General features: G+C 46.6%; 1 long non-coding RNA gene across 2 annotated transcripts; it reads left to right on the top strand.

Moving 5' to 3' along the window:
* Positions 1-476: 476 nt before the first annotated feature.
* On the top strand, positions 477-8,033 carry LOC126518975 (uncharacterized). Of its 2 annotated transcripts, none has more exons than XR_008609985.2 (6): positions 477-852; positions 1,528-1,636; positions 2,752-2,878; positions 5,209-5,321; positions 6,917-7,136; positions 7,908-8,033. It is a non-coding gene; the product is annotated as an uncharacterized lncRNA (long non-coding RNA). The 2 variants fall into 2 exon arrangements; XR_008609986.2 differs by having other exon boundaries at positions 477-1,138.
* Positions 8,034-16,847: the final 8,814 nt, after the last annotated feature.

Here is a 16,847-nt window from a genome sequence, read left to right as displayed (position 1 = left end):
TTATTTTCTCACTGCGTGTGCCTTGTCACTGTCCTCGTGCACGTGGCTGGCGGTCGAGGTCTTTTGCGTCCGGTTCAAGTTTTGCGCTCACGGAGACGCCAGTACCGGCGAAGTGTGGGTCACCGAGCGTTAACATTGCGTGCGCACTTTGGTTTGTAGGCCCACTGTTTTTTCATCTCATTCCTTTCTTCGGACCTGCACCCCCATGTATGGTGTCTGTAAAATATTATACTTCAGCTTAAACAACAACAGAAAGAAATAACGGCTGCTTTATTCAGCGAGCACCATGTAAATGCCGAGTGCCGCGACAAGCACCTATAACCGTGCCAGGCTATAGCAGACGATGCTTGGACGCTCGGCGCGGAGGTCGATGGCAGCGCTGCGGTGGCGTGAACGGTAGCGGGCTAAATGGTGCGCATAGGCTAGGAGTTTGGGTACTTAAAGAGGATCTATAAACGTTGTTGCGACGGCCCGGTGGTCACGGGCGGTCGATGTGGTACTGATCGTTTGATCATATTTACGCGGTGCGTAGAGAACATGTGCTCCTTTTTTGTGTGAATTAACGATCACTAAGCCCTGGGTCCTGTGCAATGCTATTAGCTCGCTGTATGTTTCTTGCGGTGCGCCGTTGTTGATTATCGTAGTGCGGTCCACACGCGCTTCCTTTGTGCCCGGCTCATGAGAAGTGTTGTACTCTCGCCGCTCCCGCATCGGCTCACAGTGCACGGAAGAATGTGTTGATAGTTGTGCTATCGCGTGCTGTAGTTCACCGCAATTCAACACTACGCTGGACGGACTGTTGGTGCAGTCGATGCGGCGTGAACGGACACGAAGGAGCGCTCGCCTCAGAAGGTAAGTCCGGCGCCTAGCGCATTCTTATGGTTCATGTAGTGTACCTTGTCATGCGCAGCAGAAGATGATTAGTACAGCTACAAAAACAGTGACAGTGATTCCCTAATGTTCGTTCGATATCGTAGTGCACATTTAGGAAAACGTTTCACGAAAATTACCCCGAGATTGATGTTGTTAAGAGCTTCATCTATTGTTTATTTTCTTTTTGTTATGAAGTATGCTAGCGCCGGGGCATCGCTTGGTCTGAACGGGCACAAAAATTCAAGCAGGGAATGTCACTGCTTCTGTACGTAATTCCTCAGCAAGAAATCGTATAGACAATTCTAGAAGTACGTTGATGTGTTGTGCAAATGTTTTCACAGCTAACGTCAACGCGCGACGGCATCCAAATGATCTGACTCGTGAGAAGATTTTAGCTTGTATGCAAACTTTGATGCTTATAGATTGTCGCCAAGACAACCTGTATTTCTTGTGTTTAGTGTTCTGTTTGTTTTCGTGCCTTTGACACGTTTAATAACCGCCTGTGATGTAAGAATGAAATATTTATTTGTCTAAGCGGATGCAGCTTCTTGTAGCTCGCTGTACGAGAGCTTTCCACAATTTGACGCGATGTTGTTAAATCACAAGTTTGCAGATTCAGCAGTGATTACAATAAGCTGAACATTTATTGTTTAGGGATGTCACAATTTCCTGAGACGGAGGCATCTCTGCACCACAAAGGAGACTGCGGCACTATGCAGCCAGAACAGCACGACAAAGCATCTGATCTGCCTGCTTTGACAAGGTGCGTACAAAACGGTCACAGCCATTTATGTGTTCTAGGTTCTATTCGTGTATTTGGTACCTGCCAACTTTCCCGATTAGTTTCTGCTTTTCCAAGTGTGCTGTTTGTGTACAGCGTGTCAAGGTAAATAGTGGTTAATAATGTATGCATAGAAAAATGTGGGCGCTGAGAGAAAGCTTTAGGAAAGTGCATGCTGTCTTTCCAACACAAGATTTCTGTCTAGAATTTTTGCAAAATATGAAGTGCAGAGGCTGGCAGGTTTGGCAAACAATGTTCAACACTTTTGCTTTAGATTTTAATGTAGCCGGTTCATTATCTGTCCCTAGTATAGCATAGCGTCAAGCTTGAAGCTGATCTCTGATGTCACGTCAGTTGCAGGATGTAATAACGTGGTATCACAAACTGCTTGTTACGCATGTCAGTCAACATGGTGCAGTGGTCACAGGTGCGAGTATAACCAAAAGCTGGGCATTCTTTGCCCTTCTGCACATGATGTGGGATAGAGCTTGAACTATGCTATAGTGGCACCATCTCCCTCACCTTCTCTTCCTCATTATTCTGTTAACTTGCAGTAAAATGCACAACTTCTAGAGGCTTAATTATGGTGTTGTCTGCTGAACTTGGCTGATGTGAATTTCAGTAGTCTGGGGTACCCTCAAAGCCATGCTGTACTTTGCATGCATTTTAAAATGGTCCATTTGAAATATGTGATTGGCTGTGGCATTCTCAGAGAAACAAGGCCTCTTGTGAATAATGCATACATGCATTATTCGCACTTTCTAATACTCTTTCAAGAAGCAGCCTATAGGCTGCTCCCCGAAGAAGTGACCACCTTTGCTTACCCTACAGGGCAGTCTGGTCCAGTTTACTTAACCTGTCTGCCATCTATGCACGAGGAGGACAGAAGCGAAAAAAATGGACCTTCGATTAATGTTTTTGCTCAGATGGCTCATACATTGCACTTTTCTTATCTTGCAGGCTTTGTTAACTCAAAGCTTTCTATGGGCGAATATCAGCATTTCATTCCTATTTATACCTAATAAGAATTACTTTGTTCATAGTGTCACTTTTTATATTATACTCTTGTGAGAATAAGCTCACTTGTTTTAATGCAGATGTGGCTGGGCCTGCAGAAAGAGTGTAAGCGCACTACTGTGTTGCTGATCAGTGCTGGTGCTGATCTCTACGTCTGAGTTGGCCTCACAACGTCCAGGCGCCACTGTGCTTTGCTTCATTGACAAGGTAATATGATATAGACACCTTGCACGTCAGTATCAGTTTTGAGAAATATGCTAAGACACAAGGGTTGGCCTTGGTGATAAATACACTCGTGTTCTTTTTTAAAGCGTTCTTCTTGCAGTGTTCCTCATGTACATGTTTTCAGAAGATGCTTAAATGCAAACCGCCATGGAACTTGTTTATGCCTTAAAGTAGCTCTCTTTCACCAAAAGAAAAGCCTTATTTAATGCACAATTCATAAGAAAGGTGAGGAAGTGACAGGACATAAGTCTAACAACCATCCAGTTTTACTGCTTGCACAGCACTATAAAGCGAGAGGTGGAAGGGCAAGAACAGATAAATCGAAAATGCATGTTGCTCACACAACCGCGAAAAGGACACATGGCATGGCTACTGTGACGCTTGTTTTACAATGATAAATAAGCAGTCTTGCTATCTGATAGTCCACTGGAGGTGGAGCCAACTTGCAGATTCCCTGTCACACATATAAGGAAATCTTAACGAATTTCGCCAGCACTATGGTCCTTATACATTGCCACGGTTGCACAGTTTTCAAACAAAATAATGCAAGTGAGCTTTGCACTACCAAGTGACCACGAAATGACCTGAGCATTCAGTTAACATGGTTGCAAATCCAGTCATTTATACATTGGCCTGTTTTGCCGACGTAGTGTCTACTGCACGACAGTGGTATTTAATATCCATCGACACCCCTGTGCTCTACGTACTCTTTCTTGCGTGCTTTTTTTTCACACGTAGTGGAAGATTACTTGATTCCAGAACAATTTGGTTTGTTCTACACATGATAGTGAACTTGCCAGTCTTATATTCAACATGGAATTGGGTAGAAAGATGTGGTATTTCTTATGGTGCCCTGGTGCATTCAGCTTGTGCAGATGCTTCAAGCTTGTATTGACAAAAATTGGGATGAAGCCATAGGAGGAGAGTTGTAAAAGTGTAACGAAAGCCTCCTGATAGATATGCTGAGTTGTGCTGCTGTGCACACTTATTGGTTATCCCTACTGGGTAACGCTGTTAGGGTTATGGATGCTTTGACACTGTAGGGCCTACAAGATGGCTAGCATTACAGAACACATTAAAACGACTGTAGGGATGCGTGTCGTGCTATGGTATCATAATTGGCCCACAAAGTGACCACCTTTGCTTACACTTGTGGTAATCTGGCCCAGTTTACTTAACCCGACTGCCATCTATGCATGAGGAGAAGGGACTAAAAAATGAAGGGACCTTCGATTAATGTTCTTGTACAGATGGCCCATACATTGCATTTTTCTTATCTTGCAAGCTTTGTTACTTAAAGCTTTCTATGGGCAAATATCAGCATTTGATTCTTATTTTTACCTAATAAGTATTGCTTTGTTCACAGTGTCACTTTCTATATTTACCGTATTTACTCACATAATGATCGCAGCCCTGAATTTTGTCGTCCAAATTCGATTTTTTTTTTATTTCCTGTGTTGATCACACTCCGAACTTGCCGCAGCGATCTGTCATGTGCCAAGTCTAGCTATTAATGATCGCGCTTACCATCTGTCGAATGCTACGCGAACAACTCTTCAAGACAAACCAAGCAGTCTGCACGCACCAAACATTCTTCAGCAGATGCCCGATTTCATTCCTTTCATCACTTTCCGCACTTCCATGACAAAAAAGCTACAACCAAAATTGCCTTTATTATGTGTAGGCTTTGTAATGGTTGTGGTCAAGAACAATAAAAAAGGCACCTTTCGATTCTTCTCATCTGCACTCGTGGGCACGCAACAAATCTTGTAACACTTGTAACACAGCTAAGATATTCGCCCACCCTTAGCGGAAACGTGCTGTATTAGGATAGTAGTGAAGACAAATGCCGCAGTTTCCGCAGCATGCCCGCCGTGTCTTTCTACGTCACTGGCAGCTAAGCGCGCCCATCTGTTTCTGCCCCCTCATAGTGGACATGGCTACGTTATTGCCACAGACTTACTGATATTAATGATATTATTCATTCCGGATACGGAAGAAACTGTTTCAATGCATGTAGCATACTCACGAGAAAAAAAAATCGCATTCGGCGCATTTGGTGTGTTCAGCTTGCTGCGCCGGCCCCCATTTTTGTTTTGGTGTTCCGCACTACACTCAGTGGCAGCCACCTATTTGTTGACCTGTTGCCATCCCGCAGCAAACGCGGGATAAAAAAATTCTTTTTGCGGGAAATTTAACCGGCGTAATGATCACACATCTGAATTTGCGACCATTTTTTTACAAAAAAGTGCGATCATTATGCGGGTAAATACAGTACTCTTGTGACACCAAGCTCACTTGTTTTAATGCAGGTGTGGCTGGGCCTGCAGAAAAGCTGTAAGCAGACTGCAGTGTTGCTGATCAGTGCTGATCTCCACGTACGAGTTGGTCCCACAATATCCAGGCACCACGGTGCTTTCACAAGGTAATATAATATGGACACCTTGCACCTTAGTATCAGTTTTGAGTTTGACTTTTGATAAATATTTAAGAAGACACAAGGGTTGGCCTTGGTGATAAATACACTCGTGTTCTTTTTTTAAAGTGCTCTTTCTGCAGTGTTCCTCATGTACATGTTTTCAGAGGATGCTTACACTCCTTAAATGCAAACTGCCATGGAGCTTCTTTAGGCCTTAAACTAGAACTCTTTCACCAAGAAAAAAGCCTCATTTAACGCACAATTCATAAGGAAGGTAAGGAGATGACCGCCAGTGTCTAACAACTATCCAGTTTGACTGCTTTCCCAGCAATATCAAGTGAGAAGCGAAAGGGCAAGAACAGATAAATCGGCAATGCATGTTGCTCGCACAACTGCGAATGCGACACGTGGCATGGCTACTATGAATGCTGGGGGGCGATCGGAGGTGGTTGTTCGGCGTGTTCGTTCGGTTACCGGCGCGCGCGATTGACCTACTCTGCGCCTACGTCGCCAGCCGCGCCCCGCGGCTGGCGCCTTTCAGAACTGCATAGTCACACTCTGTAGTTGTGATGATCATGACCACGGTTTCATTCGCAGCGGTCAACTGTGGCAAGTAGCAGTTTCATTGTGACTTGGTGCAATGTACGCAGTCTCACAAACATGATGGCTATCGAGGACAATAATTGTACTGTGGCCTGCACGCTGGCATCCAATCAGCCAGTTACATTGAGTTTGTAGAACAATCTGTTACAGCCAGCTCAATGGTGAAAAAATTATCGGGATGGACCCGTGGTAGTGAATAGCACGTTTCTGATAAAGATGTGACCAAGTCTTGTGCTATGACTGCACTGCAAAGGAGTACTTCCTCAAGGCCCTTGCCACTACGAGCAGTATAATCAGTCGCGAATTGACATTTGCAGCTCCCATACTGCTTATGTGTGAAATAGAAACAGGATTTCTGGATTAATTCAGTATAAAAGTGTGTTTGTGTGAACGTTTGTTTTTTATTTTCATACCCTTAATAATTCAACATTCCGTTAATTCAGAATTTTGTTCCAGTCCTGGGAAATTTAAATGAATGAGCTTTTACTGTATACACCCCTTCTTTCACCGCATGTGTAATTTGAGCTAACTGGGTTACTGCGAGAACTTTTTTCAGCCTCAAGGGTAAGATTTCTAGCTCGGACAAAGCAGCTCCTTAAGGATGCAAGAAGTTTTACTGTGGTTTTCTACTGTTCCCATCTGCTTCCCTAAACTTCTTCCCAAATGTAAAGAAAATCTAGTATATCCCGTACAAAAGGTGCTTGTCGCTGACTGTGGGATTAAATGTGGTGAATCCTCTGAGCTAGAATTGTCCCTGGCCCATTATCAGTGAAGCTTCATTGACTAGGGCTTTCCTACAGCCAGGATGTAAACTTTGAACCTTTTGCATATATCTTAGTTTTATCCTTGAGTGCCATCACTGTGTCTGGCAACCTAGTTTCCCTTAATAACTGTTACCTTTTTTATCCATTATTTCGGGAAAAGATACTTTTTCTGAGAGCACATATGCTATTTTTGTATTTGAGTAACTAATCTCTTGCAATTTTCATCTTTCGTAGGTTCACAATCCAAATGGGTTATTTATTTGTGCTAGCAAGTGGATGTGGGTAAACCAAGCCAAAACGGACAGCACGTTTGCCAGGGAGATTGCCCAATGCTTGCGGCAGGCACATGAATTAATCCACAGGAGTGTTACGAGCAAAATATGTATGCGAAAGCTAAAGGAAGGTGGTGAGGCCAAGCCAGCGTTGACACCACAAAAACTTGGTGCATATCTAAGTAAGTAGACCCTGTCCTGCTAGCTTATGTTTTCATAAGGATTGCAAAGTGTTTCGAAGTTAAAGGAGTAATGCCTATCACACAGTGCTTTTTCTGCACGAATATAATGGGCTTTCGGTAAGATCAGGTTGTATTGAGGTGATCTCTCATATGGGCTGACACAGTTCACATCTACACATCAGGGGCATGCATAGCTGTATGCGTATATTTAGTGCTGTGCTCTAGCCCGCTAACAAAAGCTATCATTTAGTTTCTATAGTGGTATTAAAGGTGCATTAATCTTTCCTATAAACAATTCTGCACTGGCATCTATGCAGTGTTTTCCGTCTGCATATTCCGCAGTGCGGTAGCAAAGAGCTGTGCTATCTGTGTATTTACTTGCATGAGCTTGTTATGCTTGTTCATTTAATGTAAAATACTTGTGGAAAAGTATTAGACTATTTCTCTGGTCTTGTATTGGAATTCTGCAGCCATTTATATTGTTTGTAAAACACGAACATTTAACAGAGACAGGAACAAGACAATGCGAGGACGAGCACTTGCTTTCAACTACTGTGGTTAATGTTGAAATATCAATTTACATAGGTAAGAAACTCATAAGCCTCCGTGTTTTTTTTTTCCTGTTTCTCTGTGAGATTTTCACGCTTTACTCAATATCATGCAAGAACCAGCCCATTCAGTTATGCAGTGGAGCCACCTATTGTGCATGTCAGTTCCAATGACTTGTTAGAATCTAACAGTGCCGGCTGCTTTGTTTACATTTTTTTGCAGAGGCATACGAGCACTTTGTTTCAAAAACGCCAAGCACCGTGGATACAGAGGCAAGGAGGCTGAAGGACCTGAACAAGCACCTGGCCACCATGCTTCGGGATGCAAAATAAAGATGGTTTGTGTTAATTGTGGGCCCTAAAAAGTGTCCTCTTTGTCTCCGAGCTGGCACATCGGCCGACTCACTTGATAGAAATTAACTCGCTGTAATGTTGGCAGTAGATGTTACTGTGTGGAACTTCACCAAAAATATTGCATGAACAAAAGAACTCATTCAACACAAATGAGAACACTTGTAGAATGCAGCTAAACAAGAATAGTGTCATTTTGCATAGCTGAACGAGAATATTTTCATGTAGCATACACAAACGAGAACGATATCGTTGAGCATAGACGTGCGAGAACTATCTCGTCAAGCATAGCTATGCGAGAATAATCTCGTTTAATGTACCCATACGAGAACGATCTCGTTCAGTGACGATGTCCTCTCGTACACATGTGACGTACGACATCGTTGAGTCTACGGAGCAATAATAGCGTAGAGAAGTTCTCGTACAATTCTCATACATATTTTTTCAATAGGGTTTCTACTGTTGTAGAGGAAACTACGCGATCCAGTCGGCCAGACCATGGCACATCAAGGGATGGTATGCAGAATGCCGCTGCACAGCTATCTGTTTGTGCGCACACCGAACCGTCTGTGTACACTTGTAGATGGCTTTGAAAGACAGTGCTCAAGTGGTCCAGCACAATAAACTTTGCTTTGGCAGTTGAAATGATGTGTTTCGTCGGTAGGTGGGGTACATTGAGGTTGCAGGTAACGTCCGAAAAAGACCATGGCGGGTCAAGGCGACTTCGTTTAGGCCATTCCAGTCCTAAAAATCGGAAGGTGCTCAGCGCCGCATGGAAATGTGAGCGAGTTCTTGCTCTTAGCCGCCGGAGATGCGCCGTGCCAGCGCGTGACTCGTCCAGCCTTAATAGCTGCGTCAGCAAGGCCCGAGATGCCAAGAGGCGGAGTGGAAGAGACTCTGCCTCATTAGTGACTTTCTTGTTTGAAGCCACCATTGGAACTCCCATCGCCAAGCGAAGTCCCTTTCTGTGCACTGCCTCCAAGCGCTCGAATTGACTCGATGATGGTGATATCAGAGGGAGCTGATAAAGAATGCGGCTTGTTATCAGTGCAGCGTTCAGTTTAAGCATGGATATAGGATTGTTTCCCCAACGTGCACCTGCCAATCGACGAAGTGCATTGATTCTTTGCACTGATGCAGCCACAACACTTTCGACCGCACCACGCCATAGTAGCTTGTTGTCGGTGGTGACGCCCAGGAATCGAACACGAGTTGCACGAAGAATTGAATGCCCTTTGATATTAAGCGTCAGACTCCATTTCATATATTCCGAAGGAGAGAGCTTTCCTATGTCATTGGTTACAATTTGTTGCCCCTGCGCATGCTGTCCTTCGCAATTGTGATATATATATATATATATATATATATATATATATATATATATATATATATATATATATATATATATATATATATATATATATATTGCTAGTACGCGTTTAAGGCTAGATCCGCTCGGCATTTTATATGAATGCACAGAAAGAGAACCGCCGAACGGGGCGAGCGCGAGCAACAACAACAATCACCGTCTTGTTGCTCTCCATCTTCTGCTAACGCCCGCATTTCTCAGTATAATCACTCTCGGGCGAAAAGGGAATCATCCTGGAGATCTACGGAACAGGCCGCACTGGTGGGTCGTGGTGTGGCTTCAGTCGGTCGACATAAATAGTTACGCGTCCATGACGCCGTTGGTCCGTAGATGGCTGAACAGGTTCAATGACGTAGTTGACCGGGGGCGTCTGTTGTAGAACCCAGTAAGGGTCGTCATACTTTGAGCTGAACTCTGCAGAAAGGCCAAGAGTAGAGCAAGGAACGCGGAGCCATACCAGCGTTCCAGGTGAATATGATGGAAAAGCCAAGCTTGCGTCACGGCCATCTATCTGGCTGGCCTGGTCTTGCGCAGTAAGTGAGCGAGCGATTTGACAACATTCTTAGGCATAAGTGGTAGCGTCAGCTTCGGAGTCGTGGATTCGGAAGCGTCGGGGGTGATTCAAAATAATTGTGTCCATAAACTAGGAAGGTTCGTGACCATAAAGAAGAAAGGGAGAGAATCCCGAGGGTAACTGAGTGGCGCTATTGTAAGCATACGTAACAAAAGGGAGGCTGCAGTCTCGGTTAGTGTGGTCAGCGGAGACGTACATGGCGAGCATGTCGCCGAGAGAATAGTTAAAGCTTTCAGTCATACCATTTGTTTGCAGATGATAGACACTTGTAGTTCCATGGACAATGTTACATTCGCGAAGGAGGGCTATTACAGCTTCGCACAGAAATGAACGACTATGTCACTCAGTAGCTCGTGAGGCGCACGGTGTAGAGGAACAAGGTTGCGAAGAATAAACAAGCCGACCTAACGTGCTGAGGCCACCTGGAGCGCTGAACTTTTGGCGTAGCGCGTGAGGTGGTCCACAGTGACGATGACCCAGCAGTTGTCATCTGAGGTGTACGGTAGGGGGCCGTACAAATCAATGCCGATACAATCGAAAGGCCGGGAGTGACAATGCAATGGTTGGAGCAGCCCTATTATCTTGTGAGGTGGGCTTTTCCGGCATTGGCACTTGGCACAACGAAGCGGTACATTCCTCGCCATTGGTATCGAAGCCGTAGGCGTTCATACCTCTTTAGGACACCGGCATGGGCGCATTGCGGGTCCGCATGAAAAGAGGCACAGACGTTGGAACGTAAATGACGAGGAATCACTAGCAACAATTTACAACCATCAGGTAGGTAGTTGCGGCGGCACAGGAGCCTTTCGCGGATGGCAAAGTGGCGAGCAGTGCGATGAAGCGAGCGGTCGGTGGTGCGTGGTGAAGGCTGAGATAAATACTCTAGAAGAGAGGCTATCCAAGGATCCCTGCGTTGCTCTGCTGGCATGTCGGCAAATGTAAGTGACAAAGAATCGTAGCTGGACAGAGACGGAGTACCATCCTCAACCGGCACTGGTGAGCGCGAAAGTGCGTCGGCATCCGAATCCTTACGGCCTGACCGGTCGGTCGACAACACGGATGTCATAGGCCAGTAGACGAAGCGCACAACGAGCTAGGCAGCCAGATGGGTCTTTTAATGAGAACCAGCACAGGGTGTGGTGACCGGTCACGACGTCAAATGAACGGCCATATATGTAAGATATAAATTTGGTGATCGCCCAAACAATTGCAAGACATTCTTTCTCGGTGACTGAATAATTCGTTTCCGCTTTGTGAGAGTGCGGCGGGCGTAAGAGACAACGTTCTCTCCACTAGCATCCGTGTGGATTTCGGTAGGAGCGTCCTGGTCAAAGTGGCGTAGAATAGGTGGGGATATCAAAAGATAGCGTAATATGCTAAAGGCGTCTTTACAAGCGATAGACCATACCGCCATGCCTTGGCTGTTAGGAAGCAGCTGCGTTAAGGGGGCGATCATGGAGGCGAAATTACGGACGAATCGGCGAAAGTACGAACGCAGGCCTATAAACTACGGAGTTCTTTCAGCGTAGACGGACTGGGAAACTCGGCGACAGCGTGAACCTTTGCAGGGTCAGGAAGGACACCATCCTTGCTGACAACATGGCCTAGGGTGGTAAGTCGGCGGGCCGCAAAGTGGCACTTCCTCAAATTAAGCTGCAGTCCGAAGGTCATCGCAGGCGCAGGCCGAAGGTCATCAAATTAAACTCACATAGACCGTCTGGGGTTACAAACGCAGTTTTGGGACGGTCACCTTCATGCACAGGGACCTGCCAGTACCCAGATCGAAGGAGGAAAATAACTCTGCTCCTTGTAAGCAGTCGAGAGTGTCGTCGATTCTGGGCAGCGTATAGACATCTTTTCGCATAATCTTGTTAAGGCGGCGATAATCAACGCAAAATCTGACGCTACCGTTCTTCTTCACCAGCACAACTGGGGAGGCCCAAGGGCTGTGGGAGGGCTGAATAACGCCACGATGAAGAATGTCGGTGACGTGTTCACCAATGACGCAACGTTCAGCCTGAGAAACTCGGTATGGACACTGGCGTAGGGGTGCATGAGTGCCGGTGTCAATGTGGTGAACGATGGCGGATATGCGGCCCAAGGAAGATGGCATATGATCGAATGATATCCCAAAACGGTCGAGCAGCTCCAAGAGCTGGGTACGCTCAGCAGGCGCGAATTAGGAGTCAATTGACAGAAGGAAGGAGGACGAATCGGCGCTGCTCAGAGGAGAAAGGCTGTCGACGAGAATACTTAAGTATCGTCAGACAGTTGAGTAGAGTAGGCGAACTCAATGGCGTCAAGCCGACCTATACGTGCGCCTCGGAATAAAGTGGCTGTGGAAGAAAACCAATTCGTGACACAAATGGCGCTGCAGGTGTTTTCGACTACGAGAACTGCAAAAAGGAGCAGGAAATTTTTGCGAGGCGTGAAGGCTTCGGAGGGCGCAAACACCGTAGGGTGGTGGCAGAGGGAGCATAGCCGCAACAAAGTGGTACAAGAACAGAAGAAAAAGGAGGTATGTCAGTGTCCGCGGCGACGACCACTCGAGAAGAAGGCGACTTGCCACATGAGGCGTCCCACATCGGCGACAAGTTAAGTTGGGCACGCGCGCAGTCAACAACGGCATGGGTTATAGCAAGAAAGTTCCAACCCAAAATAACGTCGGGCGAACATTGTGAAAAAAAACGAGAAATTCCTCTACATACAGAATGTCATGAATAAACAAGGCGAGCTGTGCATGCCACTGAAGGTTGAATGTGTTCCGCAGTTGCGCTTGGCAGGGAGACATCGGACAGTGGAATCGTAATCTTTAATTTGCGGCACAGTTCTCCACTAAGAAGAGAAATAGCGGCTCCAGTATCAACGAGTTCTTCCACAGAAACACCTTCGATATTCACGGTTATATCGTTGACAGGCAGAAATCGAGGCCTTTAAGTTGTGGGCTCGAGCACAAGTTGCCTTCGGAACTTCGATGGCTAATTTTCCGCTTCAACGGGTGGGGGGCAACGAAGCATAGGAGAAAGCTAACCGCGACGTGGTGAGGCCGACGTACGTTGCGCCGTAGCCACGTCTACTCGGTGAGCGTCGATCGTTGTGTGGGAGGAGATGGAGTGCGTTCCCTCAGCACATGAGTAGCCGTGATGTTCTTCGCCCCCACTAGTACAGAAATAACGACGACGACAGAAGCGAGAGACATGGATAGGCCTGCTGTCCGGGGTGCGCCACGGTTTAGTGGATCGCGGTGCGGGACGGGGAACAGGTGGCGGGTTCGGGCAGACAGGCGCACGCGCAGCGTAAAAGTTATTTGCAGGTCGACCAGTATCCCTGCCGAGTGGCATTGTTGCTGACTGCCTGCGTGTGACTTCAGCATAGGTCAGAGAATATATATATATATATATTATTATTATATATTATATATATATATATATTATTATATATATATATTATTATATATATTATATTATTATATTATATATTATATTATATATATTATATTATTATATTATATTATTATTATTATATTATATATTATATATTATTATATATTATATATATATATATATATATATCGTATAAAGTGGTTTCATTAGACGACAGACCGATGACGGCTAGAGCGCTTCACCGTGCACAGTCTCTAAGCTCGAGCATCTGCGGCACGCGATGCTCTTGGCAATCCTGCTGCCTACGTCCATGCGTTCTTCTTCATTACAATGGCCCCATCGGAAAAATGAGGCATCCTGGCGACTTAGTCTGAAGATAGGAGGCAGAATCATTTTAGCGCTTGAACCGCTGGATGTGGACGACTTCGAGGTTAGGACGACGCATGTCAGACAGCGGTGTGAGTGGCTCTATGATGTAGTTGACGGGAGAAGTTCGCTGAAGAACGCGGTATGGTCCATCGTATTTAAGAAGTTTTGAAGCGAGTCCTGGTGTGCGGGTCGGTACGGACAGCCAAACGAGGGTTCCCGGTAGAAAAGCTGGAGTCGAGTTGCGAGCATCGTGTTCGGATTTTTGCCCATTCTGATCGATCGAAGTGAAGCGGCGGGCCAACTGACGACATTCTTCAGCTTGTCTTGCGGAGTCCAAGATAGGCAGACATTCTGATGGGTATGGATGGTAGGGCAGAATGGTATCGATTGTATGAGAAGGAAGACGACCATAAAGAAGATAAAAGTAGGAGAAACCGGTATTATATGGCGTTGCGGTATTGTAGGCGTAGGTGACGAACGGAGGAACTAGGTCCCAATTGGAGTGGTCGGATACGATTTACACAGCGAGCATGTCACCAAGGGTGCCATTAAAGCGTTCCGTGGCACCATTGGCTTGCAGGTGATAGGCGGTGCATGTGCGATCAACAATAGCGCATCCAGCCAGGAACGTTTTAACGACTTCAGACAGGAAGGCGCAGCATCAGTCGCTGAAGACTTCATGAGGGCCTCCATGACGAAGCACAAAACGGCGCAGTATCAAAGTGGCGATTACCTGCACTGTAGCAGCTGGGAAGGCACCAGGCTCTGCATAGCGTGTTAAGTGGTACATGGCAACTTTAATCCACCGGTTGCCGGACGTAGACAAAGGAAGCGCACCATATAAATCAACGCCAACACGATCAAAAGGTTGAGAAGGGCATGGTGGCGGTTGTAGTTCACCGGCTGAGAGGTGCGGTGGAGATTTCCGCAGCTCACATTCCCGGCAAGAGCAGATGAAGTTCCGAACGAGGGTGTACATCCCCCGCCAGTAGTAGCAGTGGCGAAGTCGCTCATACGTCTTGAAAACGCCGGCGTGGCCACACTGGGGATCTACATACTCGCGTCGGTATGTACTTCAGTAGGAGTTTGAGGGTCAAAGTGGCGGAAGAATAGGTGGCGTCGTGACAAGATGGTGCAAGGTGAACACATGGTAGCAGCAGGGGACCAGGGTGAAAGGTCTTTCGAGTCACGTAGCAGTTGTGTGAGGGGTGATAGCATCGATGCAATATTTCGAACGAAGCGCCGGGAATAAGAGCATAAGCCGATAAAACTGTGAAGTTCTTTCACCGTAGGGTTAGAAAACGCAGAGACGACCCGCAACTTTCGGTATCCGAAAGAATGCCATCCTTGGACACAACGTGGCCGAGAATCGTCAGCTTGCTTGCGGCAATGCGACATGTCTTGAGATTAAGTTGCAGACTGGCATTGTTTAGGGAACTCAGTACGTGCTAAAGGAGGTAGCGCAGGCTTGTTGCAAAATTAGGGGCGAACACCACAATGTCGTCAAGGTAACATAGACATATCTTCCATTTACGGCCGCGCAAAACGTTATCCATCATTATTTCGAATGTTGCAGGCGCGTTGCAAAGTCCGAAAGGCATGACGGTAAACTCATGTAGGCCATCTGCTGTAACAGAAGCAGTTTTCCGCGACTAGCCTCCGTCATCAGGACCTGCCAGTAGCCTGACCACAAGTCCAATGAAGAGAGGAACTCGGCTCCTTTAAGCAGTCCAAAGCATCATCAATGCGCGGCAATAGGTAAAACATATTTCAGCGTAATCTTGTTTAGGCGCCTAAAATCTACACAGGAGCGTATGGAACCGTCTTTATTTGTGACAAGTACCACACGAGAAGCCCATGGGCGTTGTGAAGGTTTAATCACGCCTCGACTTAGCATTTCGTCGACCTGGTCGGCAGTGACGCGGCGTTCTGCTGCGGACACGCAATACGGACGTTGGCGCAGCGGGGAGTGGGTGCCAGTGTCGATGTGATGCTCGTCTGTTGATGTGCGGCCTAAGAATGCTTATGCGACGTCGAAAGAAGTTCGGAAGTGCTGCAGAATACTCAGAAGCTTGGATCGCTCCGAGGGTGTTGGATCCTCGGCGATGAATCGGCTGAAAACATCCGTAGATGTTGGATCAGGAGTAGAGAGGGCGCTCAGGTCAAGGACCGCCGTAGGGGACGCTTCGTCGGGGACGGATACAATCTGCCTAGAATCGATGGTCTCGATGTGGCCAAGGCATTCGTGACGAAGCAATGCGAGCGGGGATGAAAGCGTGTTATAACCGGACATTGTACTGAAAACTGGCGGCGAGGTCAAGAGTAGCAAAAGGCAGAGGCAGGGCTTTTTCGGGCAACGAAAAGGTCGGATGGCGTGAAGAAGACCGCTCCACCGTAGATGGCACCACATGATACTGGTACAAGTGCTGGCAAACATGGCGGTATATTGGTGTCTTCCTTGACAGGTTTAGCAGAAGAATGAGGATCAATGAAGGTGAGGTCACTGAGCAGGTGAATTCAACTTCAGCGCCAGCGCAACCGATTACACAGTTGTGTGATGAGAGGAAAATCCCCTTCCTAGAATAATTGCCTGGGAGCACGATGAGAGCACTACAAATGCTATAGTGTACATAATGTCTTGAATCAGGACATGGTTGGTCGGAAGGTTGAGTGCTTGCAGTGAGAAATGACAATCCATAAAGAGGCGTCGTTACCTTACGAAGTGGTCGGCAAAATGTGGTATCCATAACAGAAACAGCTGCGCCGGCATGAGCAAGAGCGACTGTAGCGACACCTTCGGAAAACACGTCAATACCATTAGCAGGTAACGAACGAAGAATTCGGCATTTCGAAAATTGCGCCGTTCTTGCCTCGGGAACTGCGTCGTCTAGTTTCCCTCGTTGTTAAAGACGGATGCATCGGTGAGAGCGACTGGCGACGTGGAGATGGCGAGCGGCAATGGTCGAAGGGAGGACGATCAGTCAGAGTGCGAGATGGCGGCGGGTCGGATGAAGTGTAATTTGTATTTCAGTTGGCCGGATAACGATGCGCCTGGAGATCATTGAGGATAGCTTGAATCCGGCGGCAGACCCTTGCGACGTGTCAGGGATACCTACA

The sequence above is a fragment of the Dermacentor andersoni genome, chromosome 10, assembly GCF_023375885.2.
Source record: "Dermacentor andersoni chromosome 10, qqDerAnde1_hic_scaffold, whole genome shotgun sequence".
NCBI lineage: Eukaryota > Metazoa > Arthropoda > Arachnida > Ixodida > Ixodidae > Dermacentor > Dermacentor andersoni.
The sequence above is the reverse complement of the archived record's forward strand: the minus strand, read 5'-3'. Positions and strand labels throughout refer to the sequence as shown.